The 13,088-nt window shown below is 40.3% G+C and overlaps 1 protein-coding gene across 2 annotated transcripts in view; it reads left to right on the forward strand.

The window, feature by feature from the left end:
- Zdhhc15 (zDHHC palmitoyltransferase 15) overlaps positions 1–5,550 on the forward strand; it is a 99,721-nt gene extending 94,171 nt beyond the window's left edge. For both annotated transcript variants that reach the window (XM_090327025.1, XM_090327027.1), the window contains one exon: positions 2,033–5,550. The gene's annotated coding sequence lies outside the window, so the exon portion shown is untranslated. The remainder of the gene's footprint in view (positions 1–2,032) is intronic.
- The last annotated feature ends 7,538 nt before the right edge of the window (positions 5,551–13,088 follow it).

Raw genomic sequence — 13,088 nt, forward strand, 5'->3', positions numbered from 1 at the left:
AGGTTCATGGTCCAGATCAGCAAAACAAAAACGTAAGACTATCTCAAAAATAACAACAAAAAAGCATAGGCCCAGAGTTCAGTCCCTGGTGCTATCCATCTATCTGTCTGTCTGTCTGTCTGTCTGTCTGTCTGTAGATTGATTCATCAATTGATATATTGATACATATGTTCTGTTTTGCTTTCCATCCATATTCCATCTAATTAATTGCCAACCTATGTACTTCATTCTAGTTACCATGACTCTATAATCATGTGTCAATTGTTATTACTTCAAGAGCCTCCTGGCCGGGCACTGTGGCTCACTCCTGTAATCCTAGCTACTCAGGAGGCTGAGTTCTGAGGATCAAGGTTCAAAGCCATGAGACTCTTCTCTCCAATTAATCACTAGAAAACAGGAAGTGGGGCTGTGGCTCAAGGGTAGGGCAGTAGCCTTGAGCTGAAGAGCTCAGGGACAGCACCGAGGCCAGAGTTCAAGTCCCATGACCCACCCACCCACCCCAAAAGCCTCTTAACTGGTCTTCCTGCCTCCAATTTTGCCCTCTTTTTCCAACTCTTTCTCCATTTTGTAACTAAAATTAACAATGTAATATTTGTTGGAATAATGCAAACTCCTTACCATGGTTTGCAAGTTATTTCACCATCTAACCCCTACTCATCTCTCCAACCTTATCATAATTATTCTCAACTCTGAAGTTTTCTACCAGTCCTATCCCCATTCTAAGTTTGAACCACACTCTTACTTTTTAGCCTCTGAAACATGCCTCTCTTTTCCATACTGGGATACTTCCTCAACAACCTCCCATTCACTGACCCCAGCCCCCTTCAGCCTGCTGGATATTTATACCTCATGTATTTGGGTATCACTGATTAATCTTCACAACTGAGTGCGAAGTCCCTCTGGGTACTATCATAATACTATTACAAATATTTTCATTCTGTGCTGTAATTGTATATTTCCTTGTCTCTCTACACTGGACTGTAAGCTCCTTAAGGGTGGCAATTATTCTTGTTCACATTTGAGTACCAGACCCTAGCAATGGGCCTGGTACTTGTAAGTAGTCTATGCATATTTCTTGGATGAATGAACAAGGAAGGAAAATGGAAAACAGTGTGTGAGATATTCCATCATTATTCTTTATCTCTTTTCATATTCTATGGTAATGTCTGTCAGAACTTATTTAACAAGCTTGTCATCTCAGTGCTGGGGAAGTTGAGAGAAAGGAAGACTGTTCAAGGCCAGCCTTGACTGTGATACAAAAGAAAATATAATCAGACTCACTAGTATCCAACTTCTTATGAGTTTTTTGAAGACTCCATGTATAGGTCTGAATTGATTTTCAGACAGTTCATGCCAATAATAGCTAACTATTCCTTTTACATATACTTTTATTTCACCTGTTTAACAGATAAGAAAACTAAGGTCTATTGACATGATTTGCCTAGAACCATTCATATAACAAATAGAAAAGCTAAAATTCAAATTCAGAAAGACTCAATTTCATAGCTTCATATTTCCATGTAGATTTCAAAAGTAAATATTTTAATTATCTAATTATATATTTACTAAAGAAAATGCAGGAAATACATGTTGAAAGTAGAAAAAATAAGAAAATTACCCAAGTCCATCATTCTAAACAGTTTAGTGAATTTTTCTGTCTTTTGTTTGATTCAGCTTTGAAATTAAAAATAACAGTGGGGTGGAGGTGTGGCCTAGTGGTAGAGTGCTTGCCTGACATGCACAAAGTCCTGGGTTCAATTCCTTGGTACCACATACACAGAAAAAGATGGATTTAGGTTGAGGACTAGCCTTGAGAAAGCTCAAGGACAGTGCTCAGGCCCTGAGTTCAAGCCCCAGGACTGGCAAAAAAATAATAACTGTCATATTGCATATGTGGTTGCATTCTTCTCTTTGCACATTCTCAGTACTATTCTGTAATTGTCATAGACATCATTTTAATAATTGCATATTATTGTAAAATTAGTGTTAAAGCTCTTCACCTCACCTGCAAATCTCCTCTTTTCATTCCCAGGACCCACCATCTCCCATGAGGCTTTCAGAGTTCGGTGTTGGGAACCATTCATAATCCTCAAAATCAGTCACCATGTTGGAGTGATTGCTTCACACTTTGAAAGCATTCCATCTAATAATTGCTGTGCAGATATTTCAGGACTTTACAAGTTATTTTACTGACTGAACTCCAGATTGGTATTAATTACTTCAAGCTAGTTTTTTTTATTATTATTATTATTATTGTTCTTTCCTTGCCTTCTCCAATCCAAGAAAAGCCTAAATGTAAAATGTGTATCTTTACATTCATCCTATCATCAGGTAAAAGGGAATTCAGAGGATTACTTTGGGGCTCATTAGTTCCCCTAAAAAGACTATTAATCATATCTGCAGGGTCTTTGGGGGTATTGAGGAGAATCAGCATATGTTTGCTGCTTGTGCGCATGTGCATTCATAAACATGTATATGCACAGCATTGCTACCCAACATTCGGCTGGAATATCATGAAAATTAAGGTTGAAACACAGGGCAGCTTTTATTTCATCATGCTTTTCCAAATAGCAATTTAGATATTTGTCGAGCTTTGAACTCTCCTTGTACCAAGTATCCAAAAGTTGAGAAGTAGATTCTAATCACTATGATCAAAGTTACCCAACTGAGAAGTGAACAGCAATTATGGAAACCCTGTTCTCTGTCATCAACATTCCTGAACACATCATAGCGAATAGAGAAGACCCGATTAGAACAGACTTCTTCCTTACTCATCATGATGATTATTAATGTTTTAAAAGACTTCTAATGCCAGGCTATGGTTTTAAAAAAAAACCTCTCCAATTATTATGATTTATTTCTGAATTATCTAGTTTTATTTTGGGCTTTATAAATTACTTTCAGGATGAAAGAGATACTATAAACCTGTTATTGGACCATCACTTTTTGTAAAGGCATTTTAAGGTGATTTTCAAGTTTAATTACAATACTGTTAAAAAGGGTAAAGTTTCACAACTGACATTAGCCAGAGGATCAGCTAATGATCTCTGTTTTCACAGCAGGGGTTAATGTGCAGACAGTGAAAAGTGAACAATAATATACCAGTCCTTTTTTTTTAAGCTTCAGTGGTAACTCAGCCATTAAGATAGTTTACATCCATTTCCCCATTTATTTATAATCAGCCTTTCTTTCGGTCCTAGTGCCTGAATCAATGCGTATGGACACTAATGCTGCTTCTTTATAGTAATAATACCCGACAGTATTGATGTTTTTCATTTTCAACCAGGGCTCTAGTGCCCAGCTGCTGGCAATAAAAGCCCCAACTCTTGACAGAGATCAGTGGGAGTTACAGATATTTTACAGATATCAAGGAGTTAAGCTGCTAGGGAGGGGATGGTTAGGTTTGCTTAATTATTCTGCCCCAGATCTCTTGGAGCAAAAATGAGTTGCCTGCCACAAATAAATCGGTGTTGGGGCTTCAGTACAATGGAGATGGTTAAGAGATCCAGGTACTGAAAACGACAGCGAAACCTGTTCATTTAGATCCCTAGGTAATTTTCACCACTGTGCGGTATTTAACATAAAGTAATGTATTATGGTCAGCATGTTTCTCATGAGAGAATACTAGACATGACTAAATCTAATAAGGACAGGGGACAGGGACTGTTTCTTAAAGGCAAACGCTAAGGAACAGCCCAGAAGACTATGCACATTGGATTTCATGATGAAATCTTACTTGTACAGATGGGAAGGTGCTTTTCCTCTTCCATTTAACTTTTAACATATTTCTCTTGCTTAGGTTTCCCTTGAAAGTTTATTTGGCCATCCACATGGTTTTATGAGGGACAAGTATTGCCATCTATTCCTATTCCAATGTATCTTATTCTAAATGGGGTACATTTCTTCCTCCACAGCCAGTGAGCCTCAGATCTTTCCCTTTCCCACCCATCATCTGCCAAGTGTTCAAGCAGAACAGCTGCTACAGTCAGGAAGGCATCAGGAATGTTTCTGATGCACACAGTGTACCAGCATTCAGTTCTGATGGAAATCAGGTCACAAAGGACAGTGTCAGGACTACAGGGAGACCTGGGAAGGCGGCTCAGTGGTAGAGTGCTTTCCTAGGATGCATGAAGCCCTGGGTTCAATTCCTCAGTACCACATAAAGAGAAAAGGTCAAGAGCAGTGCTGTGGCTCACGTGACAGAGTGCTAGCCTTGAGCACAGAGAGGCTCAGAGACAGTGCCCAGGCTCTGAGTTCAAGTCCCAGGACTGGCAAAAAAAAAAAGGAAAGAAAAACAAATTACAGGGAACCCATAGGAGAGGCTCAGGGGAGCTGTATTGTGTACAAATGACTAAGTGAATCACTCTTGCACCCAGGAACTTAGAGACAAAGAAACTTGTTTTTCTCTCTATTAGTACTTTGAATTCACATGTTTCCAGACTTCTGATATCCCTACCCGCTAGATCTTTTCAGTCTTGACTATTGTTCCTGATTATAGGTCAAGAAGACAGTGAGGCTTGCACACCCTCCCCTGGCTCCTTTGCTTCCTTTTCCCTGGAGCCCTGCCTAACAACCCCTGTGGGATCTCAGTCCCCAAATTTTGGTACTCTTCTTCCTAAGTGCAAAACAGAGATAGATACTCATTGTTAAGATCCTACAGCTGAAAGGTGCTATGTAACTCCTAGTGCTCTTATATGTCTTTAATTGCAGAACTGGAATGAAAAGTTTAACCATAGCAGTATTTCTAAGCAAACCACTATGCTCCATTTGTTCTTCCATATTCTCACTGCTGGTCTGTTGTTGTTATTGTTGTTACCAAGTCTAGAATATTTTGTTAAATGTTCTTCTGTTTGTTCCAATAATACCCTCGAGGAAAGAGAGAAATTATTTTTTCCCCATGGTAAAGGTAAAAGAAATGAAAGTGCCCTCCAAAAATCACATATAGTTCGGTCGTTGCATCTAGTAAACCAATAAAGCAACTTGGCTTCCTAGTACTAGAATTACCGTGGTGTACCTTAGAGTACCTTAGAGCAATTGGGACAGGATCACATCTCCGAAGTTACTCTTTGTCCAAAATCTTGAAGTATGCAATTTATACAATTCTTACTTTCTATTACTATAGGTGCCGCTTTTCTCCACACTCGCCCCAGGTGATACAAATATTCCACTGGCATTGGCCACTGTTATCATTTCTTATGGCATGAAGACAGCCCCATCTCGGGGCACTTTTTCACCAAGGAAAAGAATGTGTTTCCCTGTGTTCATGCCAGGTTACCCCAAATAAAGACGTTGAGGTGGAAGGGAGTTTAAGCACAAGCCTAGCAGGTATGTTTTAAGAGTATTGACTATACATTCCTGTGATGTGCACCTCATATTGAATAAGGCCTCAATTCACAGGAATATAACAAAGTCCAGCCCTTTGACTCTTCACCATGTACACACAGACACACACACACACACACACACACACACACACACACACACACACACACACACACCACACCTCCCCAAAGCTGGCTGCCAGGTCATCACACCAAATATAGAAATATGATTCTCACAGTAAGCAGAGAACATCCATTTATACATGCTAAAAATTTCTGCTGTCAGAGTGGCTAAGAGACTCAGTTAATACACAAGACATATTCTGTGTAGAGGGACAGAGGCCATGAAGAAGATTGTCAGACCCTTCCACAAGTCTCGTGTTTTTCAGAAAATGCCTGGGTTCCATCCAATCAGTAGGAAAAGACTGACAATGTATGTTCCATCTGCCTTTCGTTAATCTTATCTGTCAGGTACCATATTGCAGCCTTTTGCATGTGGGTGTTGTGTAAAATAATGAATGGGTGGTTCATGATAGCATGCAACCCATGATTTACTTTCCCAAAAGGGCTTGGGCTGGGTCCTGCACAGTGTTCAGAATCATTAAATATGTATTCTTTGGCTTAGCCTCATAGACAGCCATCAGCAAAATGAGTTAAAACAGACAAGGAATTCAACATATCAGGGAAAAGATTCTTAGTAGGCAATAGTGTTAAAGTAAAAAAAATTTTTTTAAAGTAAGATAAGACGCATTCAAGGAATAATTGCTTTCACCCTGCTGGCTAAATCAGCAAAGGAACGCAGCAGGAAAGCTGGGACTGGGTGCTGGTAATGTATGAAATGTGTTGGAGAGCCAGAAAAAGAAAGACATTGGGGACCTCAGCAAAGCTCAAGTTGCCAATTTGCTACAAATCCTTTTTCCATCAATCTGCTCAAAGTGATCATATGTAGTGTTCTTAAAACTATGTGTCTTGCTGCAGAAATACTGACAAATGCTGACCAGCTTTATCTTCCAATGTCCCTTATTAAAAGTATATGCATACAATTGTGGTTTCTTTTTTTTTTTTATTGGTCATGGTACTTGAACTTTTGGGCCTGGGCATTGTCCTTGAGCCCTTCAACTCAAGGCTACCGCCCTATCCCTTGAGCCTTGAGCCACAGTGTCACTTCCGCTTTTCTGGTGGTTAATTGGAGATAAGAGTCTTAGGGACTTTAGTGCCTGGGCCAGCTTTAAACCGTGATCCTCAGATCTCAGCCTTCAGAGTAGCTAGGATTCCAGGTGTGAGCCACCACACCTGGCCAATTGTGGTTTCTTTGCTCAGTTGTGATCTTGTGAAACAACATTGATGCAGTCTAAAGTTTCAGACCACTCTGAAGGAAGTTTCTATACATGTCATTTTCCTGAGGATAGAGTGGAGTCTCCACTCCAACAATGACTGGTATGTGTGGTATGTGGGATCCCCTGAAATATCTCCGGAATATTTCCTCCCACATGTGCAGGATTCCTCTCCGAAGGTCCTTATAAATATGTGAGTTGGGAAATTAACAGCAATTGCTTACAGACAGAGAGCAGTGTAGTAGCAGTGAATCATGTGCAGTCTCTTCTCGGCCACACATGTCTTTTTTTACTCTCACTGTGATAAGGAAAAAGAAAAAGAAACTTGCTTTATGTGTGACAGGAAATCTAGTTTCTTTCTCTTGCACTGAAAACTGTGTGCATTAGTCTCTCCAGAAGCATGGCACCTGACCCAAAAAGAATACAATGGTCCTCAGAAAAGAACATAGGTAAGCTGGGAGTGTGGCCCAGTAGTACAGCACCTGCCTAGCAAGTACAAGGCCCTGAGTTCAAAACCCAGTATTTCAAAGGACAAAAGAGGCGGAGCCCAGGGGCCACTGGTGGCTTATACCTGCAACCCTAGTTACTCAGAATGTTGAAATCTAAGGATCAAGGTTCAAATCCAGCCTGAGCAGAAAAGATCTTGTAATTTTTATCTCCAATTAATTCACTACAAGAAATAAATGGAGGTGTGACTCAAGTGTTGAGCATTAGCCTTGAGCAAAAAACCCAAGTGAGAGCGCAAGGCCCTGATTTCAAGTCCTAGTGTTGGCACAGAGAAGGGGGGAGATAAAATATAGCCGCCCACATAGTCCTAAATCATATATAACCTCCTGAAAAAATATTTAAAGAAACTTGCAAATAAGGTTTCTTTCAGTTAGTAGATGGTATGTACAAAAAGTCATTTACAGAAAGAATACCAAAAGCGCATTCCCATTGACCAATCAAGAAGGAAAGTCTTGAAAATGCACAGTATTGAAAGGTGAGGTTTGAAACAATCTCTAACCACTGACTAAATAATAATGGAAAGAAGATTTGTATCATTGGACGAGGCCCTTAAGTACTTATTCCATTGAATCAGCTAGACATGCCTTGCATTGTATCACAAGAAATGTAAAAGCAATCCTATCATACTAAAAACAAAGGATACCCAATTGCTTTCTTGTTTTGTTTTGTTTTGTTTTGTTTTTTGCCAGTCCTGGGCTTGAGCTCAGGGCCTGAGCACTGTCCTTGGACTTTCTCAAGGCTAGAGCTCTACCACTTGAGCTTCAGCACCACTTCCGGCTTTTTTTCTATGTATGTGGTACCGAGGAATCGAACCCAGGTATTCATGCATGCTAGGCAAGCACTTTAACCACTAGGCCAAACTCCCAGCCCCGCTTTCTTGGTTTTTTTCTATTGCCAGCCCTAGGCTTGACCTCAGGGCCTGGGCACTGTTCTTGGACACTTTTTGCTCAAGGCTAACATTCTTCCACTTGAGCTACAGCTTTTTCTGAGTATATGGTACCGAGGAATCGAACCCAGGGCTTCGTGCATGCTAGGCAAGCATTCTGCCACTAGGCTGTGCTCACAGCCCCTAAATTTCAGGGGTTCTTTTGTTTTCACTTTTTGTGTCTTTTGTTTTTTGTTTTGTTTTGCCAATCTTGGGGCTGGAACTCAGGGCTTGAACACTGTCCTTGGGTTTTCTCAAGGCTAGAGCTCTTGAGCCACTGCATCACTTCTGTCTTTCTTATATGTATGTGGTAGTGAGGAAGCAAACCTGGGCCTTCGTGCATACCGCAGGACTGGCAAAAAAAATTTAAAAAAGGATATGTTTATGCAAGAAAAATCTTATTTGAGTTAATATTACAAAGTAAATTTAAAGCACAAGCATGTAAAGAAACTTTATAGATATAAAGATATCTAATGCTTTATATAGGAACATGTAAACATATTGACATCCATTTTCTTCATGTTATAAGCAACACAACTTTTCAAATTTAATTTTCTCACCATATGCAGTGACATTGAAAAACGAGTCAGTTTTTCTTTGAATATTAAAATATTCCTTCTCACAGAGTAGCATGTCTCGCTGTTTAGACTACCAACTCTAGAGAAGTGGAAATTTTATTATAGAAAAAAAGTGCATTTGGAGCAAACTTTTTTAAAGAAAATATTTTAAGATGCTTACTGATTTTAAAGAAATTCTCCTCATAAATCTTAATTGAAGTACTCAAATTAATTTCAAAAATTTGCAGAGTATCAGACCCAGATCCTGACATATTGATAAAGTCTACAACTTATGTATTCTGGCTACTCAGGAGAGACTGAGATCTGAGGATCATGGTTTGAAGCCAGCCTGGGCAAGAGAATCTGTGATACTCTTATCTCCAATTAACCACTAAAATGCCAGAAGTGAAGTCATGGCTCGAGTGGTTGAGTGCCAGCATTGAGTGAAAAAAGCTAAGTGAACGTGAGGATTTGGGTTCAAGCCCCAGTACTGGCACACACACACACACACACAGTAGCGGATTTTTAAAAAATCAGTGAAAATAAAACAATTTGTTGTGTAAGGAAAGCAAAAGTTTTGCTATTTGAATATTGAAGAATGTAAGTAATCAGCTAGTCAAAAACGTTGTTATTCTCCCTTCATCCATCCGAACTACCCTGGACAACTAGAATCACTTAATAGAATAGTGTGGTATAGAGACACCCAATACAAACCAAATGTAAACCAGAAGTGCCTTTCTATTAGTTTTTCTTTTTTCTTTTTTTTTTTTTGCCAGTCCTGGGCTTGGACTCAGGGCCTGAGCTTTGTCTTGGGGTTTTCTCAAGGCTAGAGCTCTACCATTATGTATCTGGTACCAAGGAATCGAACTTGGGTCATCGTGCATGCTAGGCAAGCACTCTACCACTAGGCCAAACTCCCGGCCCCTATTTCTTTTTTTTTTTCCTTCCAGTTCTGGAGCTTGAACTCAGGGCCTGGGCACTGTCCTTGGCAATTCTCAAGCCTAGTGCTCTACCACTTCAGCCACAGGATCACTTCTGTCTTTTCCTGTTGTATGTGGTACCGGGGAATCGAACCCGGATCTTAATGCATGCTAGGCAAGCACTCTACCACTAGGCCATGCTCCCGGCTTCTATTTTTTTTTTGCCAGACCTGGGGCTTGAACCCAGAGCTTGAGCCACTGTCCTTGGGCTTTCCTCAAGGCTAGCGCTCTACCACTTGAGTCACAGAACCACTTCCAGCTTTTCTATGTATGTGATACCAAGGAATCGAACCCAGGTCTTTGTGCACGCTAGGCAAGCACTCTTACCACTAGGCCAAGCCCCCAACCCCATAAGTTTCTTCTAAATCACAAAGGTACCAGGGCTACCTGGTTCTGAGAGTTGAGACCCCTTTGAGATAGGAAGATATCAGGAGGAAATACTGGGGAAACAGCCAAGATGATGTAAGAAACATCAATAGTGGAGCCGGGAGTTTGGCCTAGTGGTTGAGTGCTTGCCTAGCATGCACGAAGACCCGGGTTCGATTCCTCGGTACTACATACATAGAAAAAAGCTGGAAGTGGTACTGAGGCTCAAGTGGTAGAGCTCTAGCCTTGAGAAAGCCCAAGGACAGTGCTCAGGCCCTGAGCTCAAGTCCAGGACTGGCAAAAAAGAAAAAGAAACATCAATAGTTTAACCCCCTTTCCATCTGATTAGCATTTTCCCTCATTTTTGAGATATTCAGTTTTCTAGCTCAGTATTGTCAAGCTATAACAATTAGTTTAGCCAGACATGGTGTCACGTGCTATCCAGCCCTTGGGACACTGAGGCAGGAGGATGACTAGATGGCGCTCAGCCTGGAGTAAAAGTACTTGAGTTTTGTTGTGAGTGATCGAAAGATAATTTCAGATTTGTGATCACTCTATCATTGTTGCTGTCTATTATAGCAGAACCATTTAGAGTCCATTTCGGATGTTTGGTTTTTAAGATGGAGTCTCTGGTCTCACTGTGTTGCCAGATTGGTCTCCAACTCTTGAGCTCAAGTGTTCCTCCCACTCCAGACTGCCAAGTGCTGGGATTACAGATATGTGCTACCATGCCCAACTGAAGCACCTATTGCTAAACATTCATTTTAAATGGTTTTTTTTGGTTATGAATTCACAAAGCTTAGTCACACGAGCGTTCAACCAAGAGTCATCAGAATTTTCCTTTTGTATGATTGTATTTCAAAGAATACACACACTATTGTTCTACTCGATCAGATCCATTTTAAATGTACATACTATCACCTTTCTAGTTCTATCCAATGTAGCCTTTAAATCTATGTCTTCATAGTAATACTACCAAACATCATTTTTGAAAACATAATTAACAAGAAAGAAAAGGGGAGCAGGAAGGAAGAAGAGACAAACAAAATGATTTGATGTTGCCCTAAAACTTAGCTTGGTCATGCACCGCTTTCATAATGTGGAAAAGGCTATGAGTACCTTCCACACAGATGGACATGCAAACACACACACACACACACACACACACACACACACACACACACACACACACCTGTAAAATTCCCGAGGTTTAAAGTGTTCTGAAATATATTCACATACCCTCGTTGTGAATTTCTACTTTTGTACCCAGGGTAAAACTCAGTGGTAAAGCACATGGGGCGATATAAGAAATCCTGGGTTCAATTCCCAGCACTATAGGGAAGAAAAGAAGGGAGGGAGGGAGGGAAGGAGGAAGAGCAGAAATGCTACCATAAGTTTTTGGTCCCATATTTATAGAACTATGAAATCAAGTAAGTCTGCTTGGATGTGACCCTGTACTACATTATCAAACTAAGCTGCAAGTTATCAATTAATGAAAAGCCTTATTACTGAGTTTATTATATTTTCAGAATTTGCTATTTCTAGAATCCTCTACCCCTTACCTGAGGCTGTGGAGGAGTTGCATGTGAGCGTCAGCATGGTGGTTGCTAAGGATATTAGCGAGAGAGATGGGCTATGTACACAGCAGGTGCTATATAAAATCCTCTCTTCAGACAACAGGGGACCAAATGTTTCTCATCGAATTAAAGGAATCTTAAGATGACAGCTCTTGGAATACTTAGCTCATGTCAGTGTTATTTTAAGTGACAGTGACATTGGTTTTAAATGTCAGAATTTTTTTAAAGAATTTCTATTATAGGCATTGTATGTACATCTATACATATTGTTTTATTTGATAACCCCTTGTCATTTATTGGATCTTGAAACTTCTGTGCATATCTAATAGGGTTTTTATTAAAGAATTTATTAACATTGATTTTACATCATATATCAAATGACGTATTAAACAAGCATTCAAGAAGGGAATCTCTATAAACAATCACTGGCACTTAGATTTTAGAACATAATTAAAATTAGGCTGAGGGTTTGTATGTCATAGTGCATATCTAATGTTTTAATAGAACTTTAAAAAAATTGGGCTGGGAGTTTGGCCTAGTGGTTAAGGTGCTTGCCTAGTATGCATGAAGACCCGGGTTCGATTCCTCGGTACCACATATATAGAAAAAAGCTGGAAGTGGTGCTGAGGCTCAAGTGGTAGAGCTCTAGCCTTGAGAAAGTCCAAGGACAGTGCTCAGGCCCTGAGCTCAAGCCCAGGACTGGCACAAAAAAAAAAGAACTTTAAAAAAATTGTTTGTGAATTAATGCTACATGGCAATGATCCTCCAAGTGGGAGGCCGAAGGAACCATCCAAAATAAGAAGGGAAATTGGGGTCGGGAGTTTGGCCTAGTGGTAGAGTTGCTTGCATGAAGACCCAAGTTTGGTTCCTCAGTACCACATACATAGAAAAAGATGGAAGTGGTGCTGTGGCTCAAATGGTAGAGCTCTAGCCTTGAGAAAGTCCAAGGACAGTGCACAGACCCTGAGCCTAAGCCTGAGACTGGCAAGAAGAAGAAGAAGAAGAAGAAGAAGAAGAAGAAGAAGAAGAAGAAGAAGAAGAAGAAGAAGAAGAAGAAGAAGAAGAAGAAGAAGAAGAAGAAGAAGAGGAAGAAGAAGAGGAAGAAGAAGAAAGGAAACTGATCTTGGAGCTCATAGAGATTCAGGGATAGTTCATTTTGCATGCAGCCAGACTAGAAGCCAGGCCCGAAGACTCATGATGCTAGCTACAGGCTTCACAAAATATTACATAGTGAGCACCAGGGAAAATGATGCCCACACTACAGGATGATCTGGATCTTCCCAGCAAATCTGCAATCTAAATCATAAAATGATCAAATCAGAGGTGGAGAATGTGGCCTAGTGGTAGAGTGCTTGCCCATCATGCACAAAGCCCTGGGCTCGATTCCTTGGCACTACATACACACAAAAAGCCAGAAGTGCTGCTGTGGCTCAAGTGGTAGAATGCTAGCCTTGAACATTCTGTCCAAGGACAATGCCCAGGCTCTGAGTTCAAGCCTCAGGACTGGCAAAAAAAAAAAAA

The sequence above is a fragment of the Megascapheus bottae genome, chromosome X, assembly GCF_031878675.1.
Source record: "Megascapheus bottae isolate mThoBot1 chromosome X, mThoBot2.hap1, whole genome shotgun sequence".
Taxonomy (NCBI): Eukaryota; Metazoa; Chordata; class Mammalia; order Rodentia; family Geomyidae; genus Megascapheus; species Megascapheus bottae.